This window comes from Crocuta crocuta, unplaced genomic scaffold (assembly GCF_008692635.1).
Source record: "Crocuta crocuta isolate KB4526 unplaced genomic scaffold, BGI_CrCroc_1.0 scaffold154, whole genome shotgun sequence".
Classification (NCBI taxonomy): domain Eukaryota; kingdom Metazoa; phylum Chordata; class Mammalia; order Carnivora; family Hyaenidae; genus Crocuta; species Crocuta crocuta.
In genome coordinates this window covers 6,336,075-6,356,679 of record NW_027530545.1, presented here as the reverse complement: position 1 = coordinate 6,356,679, position 20,605 = coordinate 6,336,075, and the positions used below count along the sequence as shown (strand labels likewise).

Genomic DNA, 20,605 nt, shown 5'->3' with positions numbered 1-20,605 from the left:
CTGGGGAGAGCGCGGAGCTGGGGCGGGGGCCCGGGCCGCCGAGGAGCCGAGAGCAGCTCCCGCCTCCCCCTCTGCGGCGCGGCTGCTGTCTGCCCGGCTCCTCACTTTCGCTGGTGCTGGTCAATGAGCGACACACGCGCAGGGGTTAGTTCCTTACCCCGGGCTTCCGAATAGCTGAGTACGCGCGGCGGCTCTGACTCGGGGGCGAGTGGAGGGGGTGCTGAGGGTGGAAGGCTGCAGGTCTAGGTGCTTGGGGGGCGTTGTGAAGATCGGGGTGGGGGTGGACGGGCGCCTCCATCTCCCAGGGCCCGGCGAGCCGAGTGAGAAGGGGAGGAGGACTAGGGTCTGTTTCAATTCTAGTTAAAAGCTGTGTGACCTTGAGCAACTTGCTGAACTTGGCTGATGCTCAGTTCCCTCAGAGGCAACACGGGTGTTAGAATCATTAAAACAGCCTTAAGTTATGTGATATTCGTAAAGTACATGGCACAAGCTTGCTCAAAGTTCTCTCCATTTTTTTCTTCTATGTGATAATGTAACACTTGGTGCCTCCCAGAGGCCTCCACACATTTCTGAACAGAAGGGAGCTACAGAAGGCTCAGATTACCCTTCTTTAAGGGGGGAAATCCCTGATGGTGGTGGAGAGTGTGTNTTTTGGTGGTGGCGTATTTTTTTTTTTTTATTTACCACTCTGAGTTGTTCATCGTGACCCCGCCTCCACGCCGTCTTACCTCCTGATACCATCCTAGAGGCATGAGAGGTGCCAAGACAGACGACCTGCAGACAGAGGGGTGTTGTCAGCCTGCTGCCATCGTTATCAACTGTATTTGTCAGAACTTTTTCTTTGAGTTGGGTGTGGGTCACTTGAAAATTGCCTGATGCAATACAGCAATTGATTGGGTTACGTAACTGAAATAGGCTGAGGGTTTTAGCTTCAGGCATAGCTACATCCAGAGGCTCATATAAGTCTGGAGGCCTTATTCTCTCTCATACATATCTTGGTTCTTTTTACCCTGTTTTGACTGGTTTTTAGTATGGAGTGATAAATGCACTGGCACCTGGAGGTTTATCTGCTCCTTCAGAGAGAGGGTGTGGGTAGGGTGGGGGTGGAGAGAGTCTCTCTCTGCTTGCAGCTCTGCATCCTTATAGCAAATCTTACTGATAACTAGACCAAAGCCAGGCCAAGCCATCTCAGTGGATAGGGAGTGGGTTTCCACGATCGGACTGAATACTTTACCCTGATGCCAGGGTGATTAGTTCAGTTCCAGTTCAGCTGTTGGAGATTGAGGAGGAGCAGTTCCCAGTGGGCAGATAAAAATAGGATGTGTCCATTGATTGCACTATCTCTGCCTTTGCTCACCACCACATAAACAGAGTCCGAAGTAGAGTGTAGACAGCCTGGGTGCCATATTCAGTCTGTCAGTTATGGTCTTTATCTCAGGCATGGAAGGCATCCTGTGTGTTCGCCTTTGCATTCATTGTTTTGTTGTTCATTCACTCAGTAGGCCCAAAGTGGAGTCCCCTGTGCTAAGCCCAAACTGAGACTTAATTACAGTCTCCCAGGGCCTCTGCCAAGGGTAAAAATGCTTGCCTTTGAGAAGCTCGCGGAAAAAGATGTGGAGATGACAGTGCCTGGAACTGTTTAACCGTCTGGGGATATTGTGATGACTTCCCAAGGAAACTGTGGTTGAGCTCTAAGTTGGAGATGGTGGGGCTACTCTGGGAGAAGGAGCCTGAGGGGCTTCCAGGCCATGTGGAGGGATAGCAGTGCTTGCTGTCGTAAGTAACAGCTTAGGCCGCTTTACTGTGTCACTTAAGAAGTATGGAGGGAGGGGGTCTGAAGTGGTCGTGGCTCCAGGTCAGATCCTCTTGGTTTTCCCTGCCGACTGCAGCTGCATCATGGCTTCAGGTGACACTATCCGAAGCAGAAAGGGAGGGACAGGGCTGCTTGTCAGTGCTTCTGGATAACAAAAGACCAAATTTCCCAGAAGCTCCCTATGTCATGGCGCAGAAGGGCCACATCCCTACCCTGAATCGGTCACTGATCAAGGAGAAGACAGCGGGCTGTGATTGTGTTGTCCAAGCAGTCTTCGGCCCCTGAGGGAGGGGCTCAGTTTCCCTGAGCACATCGATGGCCCTGTCTGAGCACAGCGGGAGCTCTCTTGGCCGGGAAGGAAGCGGGACTGCCTACCAGGCTGTTGGGCAGTCAGTGGTTTCTCCCACAGGCGGTGACAGATGAAGACAGACATGACCTGTCCAGCCAGTGAGAAGTTCAGTACAATAGAAGTACGGGGTGTAGCTGAGGGGAATATCCCCTGGTCCCATTCCTCCAAGAACTTACTCTTAAAACCCGGAGAAGTTTTTCTGAGTTTTTCACACTCACGTTAGAACAGCAACGGTGGCTTGCGCTGTGGTGATGATTCTGTAGGGGCGGCTTAGGGTAAAGGGGTTGGGCTGCATGTATGGTTTGAAAATGCCTCACAGCTGGTCCTTCTCTGCCTTCCACTCCCCAGTACCTCCCTTCACGCTCTCCCATATCCCCTGCCAAGAACACTTGCTTGCTCTAAATCATGGCTTCGTTTCACTATTGTTACCTGTGTTGAAACTAACAGGCTGGGACTTGGTGAAGATGCAGTTAGTGGTGGATCCCGGATGAGAGAACAGATCTCCCGACAGTACATCCGGTGGATGAATATGCAGCAGTTGTTTTAGTAGGAAACCAGCCTCTATTGCCTCTCGCTTTTAAAGACTTCAGGCTGTTTCCATTTGATGTATGAAGCGAGCGCTGCTTTTTGTTTCCATTTGCTGTGGTGGAAGCTGGTGGGCATTCGGAGTTAGAGTGTGCAATCAGAGACGTGCCCTCAGTATCTCGTTAGCACAGAAATGGGCAAAAAGACTTGGTCACTCATCCTGGAAGAAGGAGGGAGTGGCGGGCAGCATATTTTGTTATTTCCATTAGCAGTGCTGCTATGGGATGGCCAGGATCGTTGGGAAAACATGAAGAGACCGGGTAGGGAGAGGTGCCTCAGGCTGTTGTTGATTCACAGATGTTTATTGAGCATTTGCTTCTGCCGGACCCTGGGTGCCGAGGGTAAAAGACTACACAAGAAAGACAAAGTCGCTCTTCTCATGGAATTTACAATCTGCTGGAAGGAGACCTACTTATTTATGCTTTATCTCATATTTCAGGTGTTGAGAAGTACTATAAGAGAAATAAAATAAGTTATTGCCAGAGGGGAAGGTGTCAGAAGGATGGGCGGAATGAGCGAAGGGGAGTGGGAGATGCAGGCTTCCAGTGATGGAACGGATAAGTCATGGGAATGAAACATACAGCATAGGGGATGTGGTCAATGGGATTGTAACAGTGGTGTGTGGTGACAGCCACTTGTACTTGTGGTGAGCTTAGTGGTAACGTACAGATTGTTGAATCACGATGCTGTATACCTGAAACTAATGTTACATTGTGTGTCAAGTATACTAAAAAAAAAAAGACTCTAAAAAAATAAAATAGGGTAAGAAAGAGTGCAGTAGTTGGAAACAAGCTGGGTATAGTGCTGGAAATCTTGAAGGTTTATTTCCTCTCTGATTTCCAGCAGAGAAGTATGGCCTGAGCAGGTATGATATTGGGGGAGGGGAGACATTCTCTTGGAAAAGGGTTACATATTGAATAACTTGACCTGAAGAGGTTTCTTTCATGAAGAATCTCTTTGTTTCTTTGTTATACCTCACATTGTTCCCAACCATGATGTACAGTGACTTACAAAATGTAGTACTGGGTGATGAGAAATAAGTGAAGAAATATGAGCAAAGGGGAAGTAAGTCTTTTCTTTCATCACTGGGTTCCAGAATTGTTTAGCTTTGGTATCAAGGAGAAGGAGGAAATACGTGATTAAAAATGTGATTCATGCTCAGGGATCATTATTTTAAAGGTGAGGAGTGCCTGGGTGGCTCAGTTGGTTGGGCGTCCGACTTCGGCTCAGCTCATGATCTCATAGTTCACGAGTTCAAGCCCTGTATCAGGTCTTGTGCTGACAGCTCAGAGCCTGGATCTTCCTTTGGATTCCATGTCTCCCTCTCTCTCTGCTTCTCTCCCTTGAATTCTCTCTCTCTCTCTTTCTCAAAAATGAATAAAACGTTAAAAACATAATAAAAAAGTCAAAATTTTTTCTGGGGCATTTTTATGCCTCAGAAGGTTATAACTCATTTTGGGTGTGTTTAAAGAGCCAGTTTTATCTGATAGGAAAATTAGCCTCTTTACTAAGGACTTATGTAAATTTATTTTCTGAGTTCAATGAAAACTAATATTTTCTTTTTTTTTTTTTAATAGTTTATTGTCAAATTAGTTTCCACATAACACTCAGTGCTCATCCCCACAAGTGTCCTCCTCCATGCCCATCCCCCCCTCCCAATATTTTCTTTTTTTAAAGGTCAGTATAAAGTGCATCAAAGGTTAACAGAGATCAAAAGCCTAATTCTGGGTTGGTGAGAAGTTATGTTTGGGCCCATCATGGACTGGAAAAAGATATACACATTCAAATAAAAGTTTATAGCTTTTAAATGTTATGCAGTGGTAATTTTGAGTGCCCATTTTTATTGGGGTGTTTCTTTTCTTTTTTTTTTTTTTTTAACGTTTTATTTATTTCTGAGAGAGCGAGAGACAGCGTGAGCAGGGGCGGGTCAGAGAGAGAGGGAGATACAGAATCTGAAACATGCTCCAGGTTCTGAGCTGTCAGCGCAGAGCCTGACGCAGGGCTAGAACCCACGGAACTGTGAGATCATGACCTGAGCCAAAGTCGGACGCTTAACTGACTGAGCCACCCAGGCGCCCCTGGGATGTTTGTTTTCTTATTGTTGAGTTTTGAGAGTTCTTTACATAATCTAGATATAAGTTCTTTGTCAGAAATGTGATTTGCAAATTTCTCTCAGGCTGTGCCTTATACTTTTATTCCCTTAACGGTAGTTTTCTCAGGGCAAACGTTTTTAACTTTGATAAACCACTTTATTAATTTTTATTGTGAATCAAACTTTTGTTGTCATATCTAAGAATTCTTTGCCTAACCAATTATTTTGAACATTTTTAATGTTTTCTAATTTTCATAATTTTATGTTTTACACCTGTGATCCATTGGGCTAATTTTTGTATGAGGTATAAAGTGTGAGTCAAGGAATTTTTCTTTTCTTTTCTTTTTTTAATTTTCATGTGAAAGTCTGGTTGTTCTAGTATTATTTGTTGAAGGGACTATGCTTTTGTATGGAATTGCCTTGGCGTTTTTGTCGAATATCAGTTGGTCATTAATGTGTTTATTTCTGGACTCTCAATTCTATTCTGCTGATCTATATGCCTATATTCTGCCAATACTACCTCTGTCTTGATTATTGTGACTTTATAATAAGTTATTGAAGGCAGATAGTATAAGTCCTCCAACTTTATTTTTTTCCAGAATTTGTTGTGGCTCTTTTAGTCCCTTTGCCTTTCCATATAAATTATAGAATGAGCTTGTCAATATCTATAAAAATTCATGCTGGGATTTTGAATGGGGAATTGATACTATACATCCTTTTGAATGTATAGATTAATTTAGGAAGAATTGACATCTTTACAATATTGAGCCTTTCAGTCCATAAAGATGATATGTCTTATCTCTCTTTTATTTATCCTTTTTGATTTTTCTATTAGCATTCTGTAGTTTTTAGGATGTGGATACTGCATGTGTTTTGTTAGATTTATACTTAAGTATTTCATTTTTGGGGGTTGCTATTGCTAGAATATAGAAATACGATTTTTTTTATATTGACATTCTATTCTGTTACCTTACTAAAGTTGCTTATTCTAGAGGGTTTATTTGTAGATGCTTTGGGATTTTCTACATAGTCAGTCATGTCATATGTGAATTGAAATCTTTACAATCTGGATGCCTCTTAGTTATTTATTGTTTGCCTTATTGCACTGACTAAGAATTCCAGTACATTGGTGAATAAAAGTGATGAACGTGAACATTCTTGCCTTGTTTCTTGTCATGCGGGAGAAATCCTCAATTATTCACTATTAAGTATGATGTTAACTGAGAATAGATGCCAATAAGGTTAAGGAATTTCCCTTGTGTTCTAAGTTACTGAGAGTTTTTATTGTGGATGAATTTTGAATTTTGTTGAATGGCTTTTTGTTGTCGATTGGCAAGGGCATGTAATTTTTTTTGTCTTCATATTTAATACAGCATATTATGTTGATTGAGTTTCACATGTTGAGCCAGCCTTATATTCCTGGGATAACTTTACTTGGTTGTGATATAGTTTTGGAAGATACCATGCAGGATTAGTATTATTTCTTCCATCAGAGTTTGGTTGAATTCGTTAATGAAATCATCTGGGCCTAGAGTCGTTTACTACAGCTTTCATTTCTTTAATTGGTATAGGACACATTAGGTTACCTATTTCTTGATAAGTTTGGGTAGTTTATATCTTTCAAGAAATTGTTCTACTTCACTTAGAATTGTTTGTGGTATTATCGTATTATCCACTTAATGTCTGAGGAATCTTTAGTGATTTTCTCCTCTCAAACCTGATACTGGTAATTTGTGTCTTCGGTCTTTTTCTTATTCTGTCTAGAAGTTTATCAATTTTATTGATCTTCTCAAAGATCCAGATTTTGGTTTCATTAATTTTGTCTGGTTTTCTGCTTTCATTTTTATTGCTTTCTGTTCTCTTTTTTACATCCTTCTCTTTTCTTTGGGTTTAATTTACTCTTCTGTTTTCTTAAGGGATAGCTTTTATTATTGATCTGAGATTTCTCTTCTGTTTTAATACAAGCATTTAGTGCTATATATTTTCTCCTAACCCACTGCTTTAGATGCGTTCTACAATTTTGTTAGGTGTATTTTCATTTTCACTTATTTAAAATTAAAATATTTAAAAATATCCCTTAGGAATTCTTCCTGGCCCATGTGTTATTTGAAACTATGTCATTTGATTTTTAAGTATTTGGGAATTCTCCAGAAGTCTTCTTGTTATTGCATTCTAGTTTAATCCTTCTATTGTCTCGCAATAAAATTTGCATAACTTCTGTTCTTTTAAATTTGTTCACATTTGTTTTATGGTCCAGAGTGTGGTTTCTCTTGATGAATGCTCATTATGTGCTGGAAAAGGATGTGTATTTGGCTATTGTTGGGTAGAATGTTCTGGAAATATTAGGTCATCTGTGTCCTTACTGTTCGCTTGTTTTATCAATAACAGAGAGGCATGTTGGAGTCTTCAACTACAATTGTTGATTTTTCCAATTTCTTCTTTTTGTTCTATCACTTTTTGCTTCATGTATTTTGATCATCTTTTCTTAAGCGCATATACATTTAGGATTGTTATGTCCTCTTGGGGAACGGATCCTTTTATAATTGTATAATATTTCTCTTTATCCTTGTTGGTATCCCTTGTTCTGGGTTCTACTACTTTGGATGTTGATAATGTAGCTCCTCCTGCTTTCTTTTTGCTAGTGTTTGCATCCTGTATCTTTTTTTTTTTTTCTTTTGTCTCTATCTGTATGTTTAAAACAGGTTTCTTGCAGACCTCAGATAGTTGGGTCTTACTTTTTATTAACCAATTTGACAATTTCTGTATTTTAATTAGTGTGTTAAAGCATTCACATTTACTTTGCTATTAATCTTAATTAAGATTGTCCATTTTTCTAGCTGTTCTTTTTTTCTTTCTTTTTCATATATATATGTGTGTATATATGCATTACCTATATATATGTGTGTATAATACTTACTTATTTTTGAGAGAGATGGAGAGAGAGAAAGAGAGCCGAAGTTTGATGCTTGACCAATGAAGCCACCCAGGTGCCCTTTCTTTTTCCTATTGAGTCCTTTTTATGATTCCCTTTTATCTCTACTGTGGACTTCTTAGTTATGTTTCTTTAACATTTTTTAGTGACTATGCTAAAATGTGTGTGTGTGCGTGTAAATAAATACATATATCCCTGTAATTAATCTGAATCTGCTTTTAAATTATAGTAAACTGTTTCCCATGTAGTGTAAGGAACTTAACCACAGTATATTTCTAATCCTTCTCTTCTATCCTTCGTGCTTATGGTTATCATCATTTTTCTTTTACATATATTGTAAATAAAACATTGCTCTTATTTTTGCTTCAGACCAGGGCTTAGCAAACTTTTTGTCCAAAGGACCAGAAAGTAAACATTTTTGGCTTTGAGGCCACATTTGGTCTCTGCTGCATATTTTCTGTTTTTCTTAAACAGCCCATAAAAAATATAAAAATTGTTCTTTGCTCACAGGTGATACTAAAAGAGACTATGGGCTGTATTTGGCTTATAAACCGTAGTTTGCTGACTCCTGCTTTAAACATTCAGTTATCTTTCATAGCAATTACAAATAAGAAAAAGATGAATTGTGTTTGACTTTCATTTATTCCATTTCCAGCACCGCTCATGTCTTTGTGTAGATCCAAGTTTCCGACATTATATTCCTTCTGTGTGAAAAACTCCATTTAGCATATCTTGTAGTGTAGGTGTCCTGGTCATGAATTCTCTGTTTTTGTTTGTCAATGGCCATCCTTATTTCTCCTTTATTTTAGAAAGATATTTTCACTGATACAGGATTTTGGGTTGACAGCTTGTTTTTTTCTTTTAGCACCTAAAGATATTGCTTCATTGTCTTCTTACTTGTCTTACTTGCATGTCTTCTGACAAGATGTCTTCTGTAATCCTTATCTTTGTTTTTTTTATATTTAATGATTCATTTATTTCCCACAGCATTGACTATTTTTTTTTGTCTTTGGTTTTCGGCTGTTTTAAAATGCTATACTTCTGTGTGTGTGTGTGTGTGTGTGTGTGTGTGTGTGTGTGTGTGTGTGTGGCATGTGTCCACATTCTTGGGACTCATCCCACTTGGTGTTCTTGAGCTTCTTGGATCTGTGGTTTGGTATATGTCATTAATTTTAGAAAATTCTCAATAAGTATTACTTCAAATATTTTTTCTGCTCCATTCTCTTTTCTACTTCTAAAATTTGATTACACGTAGGTTAAAAGTTTTGATTTGGTCCACAGCTGTAAACACTTTTTTGTTTTTGTTTCATTCTTTTTGTTTCTTCTTGTTTTAGTTTGGGTAATTCTGTTGGCCAATTTTCAAACTCACTGATTCTTTCCTTGCCTGTGTCACATCTGCTGAAGCATGTTGAAAACAGTCTTCATTTCTGTTGAAGATAGGAACTATCTTCCTGTTATACAAATTATACATTTGATCTTTCATGTTGTCCACTTTTACAGTTAACTAAAGGTATTTGAAATTTAATGTCTGATGGGTTCAACATCTGTGCTATCTCTGAATTTGTTTCAGTTAATTGCCTTATCTCTTGGCAGTGTTTTTTCCTCTTGCTTTTGGTATGCTCTCTCTTTTGTTGAGAACTGAACATCTTGTATAGGACATGAGAGACCAAGATAGTTTTTTTTTTTAATTTTTATTTTTAGAAAGAGAGAACATGAGCCTNGACCAGGGCTTAGCAAACTTTTTGTCCAAAGGACCAGAAAGTAAACATTTTTGGCTTTGAGGCCACATTTGGTCTCTGCTGCATATTTTCTGTTTTTCTTAAACAGCCCATAAAAAATATAAAAATTGTTCTTTGCTCACAGGTGATACTAAAAGAGACTATGGGCTGTATTTGGCTTATAAACCGTAGTTTGCTGACTCCTGCTTTAAACATTCAGTTATCTTTCATAGCAATTACAAATAAGAAAAAGATGAATTGTGTTTGACTTTCATTTATTCCATTTCCAGCACCGCTCATGTCTTTGTGTAGATCCAAGTTTCCGACATTATATTCCTTCTGTGTGAAAAACTCCATTTAGCATATCTTGTAGTGTAGGTGTCCTGGTCATGAATTCTCTGTTTTTGTTTGTCAATGGCCATCCTTATTTCTCCTTTATTTTAGAAAGATATTTTCACTGATACAGGATTTTGGGTTGACAGCTTGTTTTTTTCTTTTAGCACCTAAAGATATTGCTTCATTGTCTTCTTACTTGTCTTACTTGCATGTCTTCTGACAAGATGTCTTCTGTAATCCTTATCTTTGTTTTTTTTATATTTAATGATTCATTTATTTCCCACAGCATTGACTATTTTTTTTTGTCTTTGGTTTTCGGCTGTTTTAAAATGCTATACTTCTGTGTGTGTGTGTGTGTGTGTGTGTGTGTGTGTGTGTGTGTGTGTGGCATGTGTCCACATTCTTGGGACTCATCCCACTTGGTGTTCTTGAGCTTCTTGGATCTGTGGTTTGGTATATGTCATTAATTTTAGAAAATTCTCAATAAGTATTACTTCAAATATTTTTTCTGCTCCATTCTCTTTTCTACTTCTAAAATTTGATTACACGTAGGTTAAAAGTTTTGATTTGGTCCACAGCTGTAAACACTTTTTTGTTTTTGTTTCATTCTTTTTGTTTCTTCTTGTTTTAGTTTGGGTAATTCTGTTGGCCAATTTTCAAACTCACTGATTCTTTCCTTGCCTGTGTCACATCTGCTGAAGCATGTTGAAAACAGTCTTCATTTCTGTTGAAGATAGGAACTATCTTCCTGTTATACAAATTATACATTTGATCTTTCATGTTGTCCACTTTTACAGTTAACTAAAGGTATTTGAAATTTAATGTCTGATGGGTTCAACATCTGTGCTATCTCTGAATTTGTTTCAGTTAATTGCCTTATCTCTTGGCAGTGTTTTTTCCTCTTGCTTTTGGTATGCTCTCTCTTTTGTTGAGAACTGAACATCTTGTATAGGACATGAGAGACCAAGATAGTTTTTTTTTTTAATTTTTATTTTTAGAAAGAGAGAACATGAGCCTGAGAGGGCTGGGGGAGTGAGAGAGAGAGAGAGAGAGAGAGAGAATCCCAAGCAAGCTCTGCACTCAGTACTGAGCCCAAGGTGAGGCTCCATCTCACAAACCGTGAGATCATGACCTGAGCCAAAATCAAGGGTCAGACACTCAACCCACTGAGCCTCCCAGGTGCCTCCCAGTTTTTATGTCCAGAAGTAGGAGTGCCTTTCTACTTCTTCTAGACCTTTAGTATGGGAGGTTGATCACTACAGTTAGGAGTTGAACTGGATTTGAGGTTTGTCATTAGTAAGGTTATTCTCAGTGCTCCACACACTTCAGATTCCTCCTGTGATAGTTTGCGTGTAGAGCTGGGGCTGGTTTGTCAGTGTCAGCCTTTGCACTGTGCCTCAGAGTGGTCTGTCCGCACACTCTTTCAGCTTCTCCAGCAGTACTCTGTTGTTATTTGCTACTGGATGCGTGTTAGCCAGTGTCTGGGTACATCTGCCTCAGGTACACAAGTGCCTGCCTTCTTTGTTCCTGTGGGTGTCTGGTTCTCCTCAGATTTAGGGCTAGCTTGTTTCCTTGCGACCTAGCTTTCCAGTGGATTCAAGAAAGTTCCAGACTTGCCCTTTATCTGGCTTTTTATTTGTTGAGAGCATCGGAGTGATGTCGTTTTCATCTCTCTACTCCGTGAACAGAAATTAAAAGCCTTGGTATGATGTTTTCTCACCCTTTATTCTTATGATCATCATGTAAGTCCTGGGGCTGTTTCCCTTCCCTCTGTGCTTTATAAAATGTCATTAATATATTTTATGCCTATAAATCAGTGGTTCTCAACTCTTACCTGAAGAACATTAAACAAAATAGAAATTTTAGGTGCCAGTGTTTTAATTAATGCATATTGGGATCCAGGTATGGGTATCTTTTAAAAGCATCCCAGGCAATTCTGATGTACATCTAGCCTGAGAGCCATGGTCCTAAAACTTTTCCTTTCACAGTGGTGTTGTTCCAGCATAAACACCCAAATGAAATTTCAGGCTATCTACATTCACCCTTGTGACTCCATGGAATCATTTTCTCCTAATTGTGCCTTCGGTGATAGTTAATTGCCTGTGATCTAGACTGATAGTCTCATAGAATAGGAAGGAAGCAGAGTTCTTCTCCGTGAACTTTCTACTTAAATGAATACCTTCCATCACAGTCTATGGCTGTGGCACTGCTTGAAGTCTTCCGGGCGTTGGAAACTCTCTGCCAGTCAAAAGAGTAAACCACAGTGTGAGATTGTTTTTCTTGTTAGAGGTGCTTTCCTTCTATTGAATTGAAATATATCCTTTCATAACCTCCCAAATAATTGGCCTAATTCACAGCTTTGCAAGCTGTATGAAAAAACAAATCTGTTTGCATGACCCAGTACATGTTCACATGTGCATGCATACATGCGCACACACACACACACAGACACACACCCGCAAACTCACACACACATACTTGTGATAGGCCTTTTATGAAACAGCATTTACTGTAAGTCTTGTACCTCTAGACTGATTTCATGACGCTCTGATAGGTTGTTTTTTTGCAGTGTGGAAAATGCACATCCAGGCAGCTCTCCTGCTCCCTCAGAGTTTTCCGGTACCAAATGTGATGCTGACTCCTTCATCTGAATTTCAGCTTCCTTGCTGCTCTGGCCTGTGTCAAGTGCTAGTTGGGCTGCAGTGTCTACTGCAAATCTATGGCTGAGTTCAGAGGCTAGGGATCTTCAGGTGGACAGATCAGCTTAGAGTAGAGGAAGGATTCCCTGTCTTTTTTTAGACACCATTGCTAGTCCTGTGGCCCCAATCCAGTGGGAGGTAAATCGAATGTTCCTTGAGGAACGTTGTTGATGACTTCGTAATTGTTATGTGTCCTCCCACATTTTTGTATTAATCAGGCATTATCCTAATTAGCTCTCTGTGCATCCTGATTTTCTGAGATCTTCCATTCTTCTTGTCCATGGTCATCAGCCCAACTGAATTAATTTGTTGAAATAACCTTAGAAAATGATATTCCCAGTCAAGAAACTTTGGTCTTTTAAGATTAGTGCTTTGCTAACGGTTGTGCTGTCAACCTTACCTACTGACCGACATAGGGCTTGATAGCCATCTATTTGCTTTGGGAAATAGATAAACTGGGTAATTTTTAAATTAAAATTTTTAAGAGAGAGAGAGAAAGTGTGAGCACATCAATGGAGGGGCAGAGGGAGAGGGAGGGAGAGGGAGAGGGAGAGAAAATCCCAAGCAGGCTCCATGCTCGGTGTGGAGCCTGATGCAGGGCTTGTATCTCATGACCATGAGATCTCAGGATCTAAGCCAAAATCAAGAGTCAGACACTTAACTGATAGAGGCACCCAGGGGCCACTAAATAAACTGGGTAATTTAGGTGAACTCATCACCTTAGTACTAATGCCTAAGACACTGTGGCAGGTACTCAGTGAGATGTGTAGTATTTCACAGCTTACAGCGTGACTAGGGACACATGACAGGCAAGGTGGGTGTCATGAGTGCTGTAGTGGGTATGTGCTCCTAGAGGTCACAGAGGAAAGAAAGGTCACACAGGTGGTCAGGAAAGACTTGATTTGGGCCTTGAAGGTAAGTATCCAACACATGGAATGGAAGGTGTTTTGGGGAGGGGGGATTTGGAGGGAGAAGTAAGCTATTTTAGTAGTCTCCCAACCTCAACATCGCTGCTGTCTCTGGGAGCCATAGGATCCACAGGATCTGAAAGAAACTGTAGGTAAGATATAGAAGGAACGTCTAATTTTTTTTTACAAATAGTTTATTGTCAAGTTGGTTTCCGTATAACGCCAGTGCTCATCCCCACAAGTGCCCTCCTCCGTGCCCATCTCCCCCCTCCCCCCCACATCCATCAGTCCTCAGTTTGTTCTCAGCATTCAAGAGTCTCTCATGGTTTGCCTCCCTCCCTCTCCCCAACTATTTTTCCCCTTCTTCTCCCCCACGGTCCTCCGGTAAGTTCCTCCCAATCCTCCTGTATGTGCAAACATATGGTATTTGTCCTTCTCTGCCTGACTTATTTCGCTCAGCATAACACCCTCAAGTGCCATCCATGTTGCTACACATGGCCAGATTTCATTCTTTCTCATTGCCATGTAGTATTCCATGGTATAGATAAACCACATCTTCTTGATCCATTCGTCCATTGATGGACACTTAGGCTCTTTCCATGTTTTTATTGTTGAGGGTGCTGCTATGAACATTGGGGTACATGTGCCCCTATGCATCGGCATTCCTGTGTCCCTTGTGTAAATTCCTAGCAGTGCTATTACTGGATCCTAGGGGAGTTCTATTGTTAATTTTTTGAGGAACCTCCACACTGTCTTCCAGAGGGGCTGCACCAGCTTACATTCCCACCAACAGTGTAGGAGGGTGCCCGTTTCTACACATCCTTGCCAGCATCTAGAGTCCTCTGATTTGCTCATTTTAGCCTCTCTGAGGCTACCTACTCACTGAGGTGGTATCTCAGTGTGGTTTTGATTTGTATTTCCCTGGTGAGGAGGGATGCTGAGCATCTTTCATGTGTCTGTTGGCCATCTGGATGTCCTCTTTGGAGAAGTGTCTGTTCATATCTTCTGCCCATTTCTTTACTGGGTTGTTTGTTTTTCAGGTATGGAGTTTGGTGAGTTCCTTGTAGATTTTGGATATTAACCCTTTATCTGATATGTCATTTGCAACTATCTTTTCCCATTCCGTCGGTTGCCTATTAGTTTTGTGGATTGTTTCCTTTGCTGTGCAGAAGCTTTTAATCTTGATGAGGTCGCAATAGTTTATTTTTGCTCTTGATTCTTTTGCTTTTGGGGATGTGTCAAGGAAGCAATTGCTGCGGTGGAGGTCAAGGAGGTTGTTTCCTGCTTTCTTCTCTAGGGTTTTGATTGTTTCCTGTCTCACATTCAGGTCCTTTATCCATTTTGAGTTTATTTTTGTGTATGGTGTGAGAACATGATCTAGTTTCATTCTTCTGCAAGGGAACATCTAATTTAAATGGTTTCTGTAGCAAGGACAGATACCCACAGAAGGTAATAGGCCTGGCTCCCCTTCTCCCTGCCCCCCAGGTCTGAGCCTTCAGGGGTCTGACTGTGACGAATGTAGTTTGTGTGTCTGTATCTCTGGGACTACTCGTCATCATGAGGTTCAGCTTTCCAGAGGTCATTTTAGGGCTGGTGGCTTTAGCAGTGCCTCTTTGTGACTTCTATCAAGTTGCAGAGCAACCATCCTTAGGCACTGACCTAAATTTTTTTCTACTTTGCCTTCTCTGAGAACTTTTGAGCAGACGTTATATGTAAGTGATGAATCACTAAATTCTGCTCCTGAAATCATTATTACACTGTATGTTAACTAACTTGGATTTAAATAAACTTAAAAATTAAAAAAAAAAAAGAAATACATTCTCAAGTATGCTATTTCTACAACTTTTTTTTTTTTTTTTTTTTTTTGAGAGAGAGAGAGGGTGCAAGTGAGTGAGGGGCAGAGAGAGAATCCCATGCAGCCTCCACACTGTCAGTGCAGAGACCAAAGCGGGGATCGAGCTCACCGAAGTGTGGCTCAAACTCATGAACTGTGAGATTGTGACCTGAGCCAAAACCGAGAGTTGGTTGCTTAAGCAACTAAACCACGCAGGCGCCCCCATCTACCACTCTTTAAGGTCAGTTTCGTCTATGAGACTGTCTCCTGAGTACTCTTGTTCATAGTGAAACAGTGACACTGTCAAAATATTGCATAAGGGGTGCCTGGGTGGCTCGGTTGGTTGAGCGTCCGACTTTGGCTCAGGTCATGATCTTATGGTTCGTGGGTTCGAGCCCCGTGTCGGGCTCTGTGCTGACTGCCAGCTCAGAGCATGGAGCCTGTTTCGTATTCTGTGTCTCCCTCTCTTTCTGACCCTCCCCTGCTCACGCTGTCTCTGTCTCTCTCTCTCAGAAATAAATAAAACATAAAAATAATTTTTAAATCTTGCATAAAAGCCCAATGTCGTGTCATTGGTGTCTTATTAAGCACATTCGTTGGACTATTTTGCTGTGGTGGAAATAGGGATGGAAGTGCATTATGAAAAAGGCATCATGTGTGTTACTTATCTTTGAGCAAGGGATGGGGACTACAGTTCTTAAGTAAGAACAGTAAGAGATGAACAAAGGGGAGGGCTGTGAGCAATCTCCTGCTGTGCTGCACTATAGGGTTGGTATTGGTATTACTGAGAAATGAGACATCATACATTTCTCTTAGAAACCAGTGCAGGAATGGTAGTTTATCTCCTGGAAAGAACTGAGAAGTAAAGCAGTAACATCTAAATAATTCTTACATTTTTCTTTTTGTCTTGGCAGCCAGGAAGCCCAGAGCTAAATGTAAAAATACTCACCTGTAGTGATAAGTTTATTTCAAGTTCTGAATACAGAGATTTCCTATCTTAAGTTATATGATTTCACCTTTTTAAAAACAATAAACTTTATTTTTTTTCTTATTACCATGGTGATACGTGTTCATTATAGAAAATGTGGAGAATAATAGATTACCCCACTAATCAGTTCTTTTCCCACCACACAGTAATAGTCACTGTTTTTTTCTTAAATTTTATTTATTTGTTTATTTTGAGAGAAAGACAGAGAGAAAGACAGAGAGAATGCACAAGTGGAGGAGGGGCAGAGAGAGAGAGAGAGAGAATCCCAAGCAGGTTACACATTGCCAGCACAGAGCCCAACATGGGGCTTGAACCCATGAACTGCGAGATTATGACCTGAGCCGAAGTCGGACACTTTGGACTGAGCCACCCAGATGCTCCAACAGTCACTGTTTTAGCCACTCTCATTTCTTCTGAGCATGCATGTATACCTCTAAGCATGAAATGGTACCTTCCACACTGTATTAAAACTCTTTTTTTTTTTTAGCTTAACCTTTATAATCATATTCCATGTCATTATATATTCACGTAAAACATTATTTTTAATGGCTGATATATTGATATTTTCATCATGAGGATGTATCCTATACATTTTACTTGAACTCAGCTTTTTGCCATTATAAACAACTCTGTCATGTACATTCTTATAGCTAAATCTCTGAGCACATCCACAATTATTTCCTTAGAATAGAATTTCGTTTTTTTAAACTTTATTTTAGAGGAGGGGGCAGAGAGAGAGAAAAAAAGAGAGAGAGAGAGAGAGAGAGAGAGAATCCTAAGCAGGCCTCCCACCCAGCAGGGAGACCAATACACAGCTTAAGCTCGCAACCCTGGGATCATGACCTGAGCCGAAATTGAGTTGGATGCTCGACCGACTGAGCCACCCAGGCGCCCCTATAGTAGAATTTCTAGAAGTGACATAATTAAATAATTTAGTAAAATAAATGAAATTTTAAAGATTGTAGATATATATTTCTGTGCTTCCTCTAGAAAGCGTGAACTAATCTATTTTATCACCTCAAATTTTGAGACTGCCTCTTCCCCAGGCTGCCTCCAGCACCAGGATTATTATTTGTTAAATAATATTAGGAAGCAGGATTACTGGCTTTTGGTCAGGTGTGGAGGATTTGGAAGGACCCCATAAAACCACCATGAATCTGGACAAAATGAACAGCCTTTTTGTTACTCTGGCGATCTATCAAAGGCATATAACAATCCGAGAAGCATTTTTTCTTGAAAAACTGCTGACCTTTGGGTAAGAACACTAGGATTCTAGAGGCGCCTAGGTGATTCAGTCAGTTAAGCGTCCGACTTATGCTCAGGTCATGATCTCACGGTTCGTGGGTTCGAGCCCCGTGTCGGGCTCTGTGCTGACTGCCAGCTCAGAGCCTGGAGCCTGTTTCGGATTCTGTGTCTCCCTCTCTCTCTGACCCTCCCCTGCTCACGCTGTCTCTTTCTCTCAGAAATAAAGAAAACATTAAAAAAAGAAAGAATAGTAGGATTCTATGGCATTCTTGCCTGGGGCTGTGCCCATCTTTCCGCCACGCCCAGCTCGGTGGGCTCAGAGGTGTCATCTCAGCAAGGGAGGCTACGTGGCCCAGCCCCTGTGCAGCCTGGACCGAAGGGGCACACACGCTCCGTTTGCAGCAGCGAGCGACGTCTGTGCCTTCAGGGTATTTCCAATATTCTGATCTTATAAACTACATTGCAGATCATCTCTTATAACTATAGTTGTGACAGTAATGATTATTTACAGAGGCTACCTTCTTAGAATTTGAATTATGGGATCAAATTTGATATACTTTTTTTCAAAACTGTCTTTCAAGACATTTTACCAGTGAACATTTTCACCAGCCATATATGCACATATCTCACCATAAGTGTTCTTTTTAAATTGAGGTAAACATACATTCTAACCAATGTACCTTTTTAAAGTATACAATTCAGAGGCACCTCAGTGGCTCAGCTGGTTCAGCTGACTCAGGTCATGATTTCACGGTTCACGGGTTCAAGCTCCACATCAGGCTCTGTGCTGACAGCTCAGAGCCTGGAGGCTGCTTTGGATTCTGTGTCTTCCTCTTTCTCTGACCCTCCCCTGTTCATGCTCTATCTCTCTGTCTCAAAAATAAAGAAAACATTAAAAAATTTAAAAAAATAAAGTATACAATTCAGTGCTTTTTAATATATTTACAGTGCTGTGAATTATCACCAACATTATCTAATTTCAAGATGTTTTCATAACTTAACAAAGAAATCTCATACTCAATAGCAGTCATTCCCTGTTGCCTTCTTCTCTCAGCCCTGAGCAGCCATTTCCTTGGATTTGCTTATTCTGGACATTGTATATAAGTGGAATCATTCAGTATGTGATCTTTTTTTTTTTTTTTAATGTTTTATTTATTTCTGAGAGAGAGACAGCACAAGCAGGGGAGGGTCAGAGAGAGAGGGGGACATAGAATCTGAAACAGGCTCCAGGCTCTGAGCTGGCAGTCAGCACAGAGCCCAACGCGGGGCTTGAACCCACAAGCCGCGAGATCATGACCTGAGCTGAAGTTGGACCCTTAACCGACTGAGCCACCCAGGTGCCCCCAGTATGTGATCTTTTGTGTCTAGCTTTCTTTTACTTAACATGATGTTTTCAAGATTTAAGTTTAATAATGTTTTCAAGGTGATAGCGTAACTCAGGACTTCATCCTTTTCTGGCTGAAAAGTATTCTACAGTATGGATATACCACATTCTGTTTACCTCCTCATCTTGATGGAGGTTTGGGTAGTTTCCATTTTTGGACTATTACGAATAATGCTTCATGAACATTCACGCATAAGTTTTCGTATGGGCATGTGTTTTCGGGTCCCTTCGGTATAAGCCTGTAATTGCTGGATCATATGGTAATTCTGTTTAACTTTTTGAGGAACTGCCAAATTGTTTCTAAAGCTGTTGTGCCATTTTACATTCCTACCAGTCATGAGGGCTCCATTACCTCCGTGTCTTCACTAACACTGTTTATTCTCTAACTTTATGCTTATGGCCATCTTTGTGAGTATGAAGTAGTATCTGTTCACAGTTCCAATTTGCATTTTCCTAATAACCTATGATGTCGAGCATCTTTCGTGTGCTTATTGGCCATTTGTGTATCTTAGGAGAAATGTTAACTCAGATGCACTGCCGATATTCAATCTGTAGTTGGTCTTTTTACTGTAGAGTTGTAAAAATTCTTGATATGTTCTGGTACTAGACCCTTAACAGATATATGACTTGCAAATATTTTGTCTCATGCTGTAGGTTGCCTTTTCATTCCCTTGATAGTATCCTTTGAAATATAAATGTTTTAATTTTGATAACATCCTATTTTTTTTTTTTCACTTATCTTTTTGGTGTCCTATCCAAGAAACCATTATCTAATCCAAAGTCACAAAGGTTTACACCCACAGTTTCTTCTAAGATTTTATAGTTATAGCTCTTCTGTTCACATATTTGATCTATTGTGAGTTAATTTTTATATATGGTATGAGTTGGGGATCCAAATTTATTCTTTTGCATGTAGCTATCTGGTTGTCCCAGCACTATTTATTGAAAAAAGTATTAGTTCCCCCTTTGATTGTCATAGCTTGTCAAAAATTGGTTGATAATAAATATATATAATTTACTTCTGTATTCTTAATTCTATTCTGTTGGTCCATATGTCTCTCCTCATGCCACTACCACCTAATCTTGATTATTGTTGCTTCGTAGAATTCTTGTTACTGGGAAATGTAAGTTTTCCAACTTTGTTCTTGTTCAGGATTGTTTTGTCTATTCTGGGTCCTTTATATTTTCCTATGAATTTTAGGATTAGTTTGTTAATTTCTGAAAAAAGCTGGCTGGGATTGTGATAGGGATTGCATTGAAACTATAGATCAATTTGAGGATAATTGCCATTTTAACAATGTTAAAATGTCTTTCAAGAAAGAACGTGGGCTATTTTTCTAGTTATCTTAGTCTTTAATTTCTTTCCATATTGTTTGGTAACTTACAGTGTTTAAGTCTTGTACTTCTTTGTTAAATTTATTACTGGGCCTTTCAATTTTGTTACTGAACATTTTGTTAAATTTGTTACTGACCATAATGTTTTTCGAGTGCTGTGTCAATGAAATTGCCTTAATGTCATTTTTGGATTGTTTGCTGGTAGTACATAAAAATGCAATTGATTCTTAGTTTTGATCATGTATCCTGAAACCTTGCTGAACTTGGTGATTGGCTTTAATAGTGTTTTAGTGAATTCATTACGATTTTCTAAATGTAAGATAATGTTATCTGCAAATAGAGATACTTTTACCTCTTTCTTTCCAATATAGATGCTTTTTATTTCTT

The 20,605-nt window shown here is 40.1% G+C and overlaps 1 protein-coding gene across 2 annotated transcripts in view; it reads left to right on the top strand.

The window, feature by feature from the left end:
* The first annotated feature begins 124 nt into the window (after positions 1 to 124).
* The window catches only part of LYPD6B (LY6/PLAUR domain containing 6B), a 181,203-nt gene continuing 160,722 nt past the window's right edge, over positions 125 to 20,605 (top strand). For both annotated transcript variants that reach the window (XM_077767837.1, XM_077767838.1), the window contains exon 1: positions 125 to 144. The gene's annotated coding sequence lies outside the window, so the exon portion shown is untranslated. The remainder of the gene's footprint in view (positions 145 to 20,605) is intronic.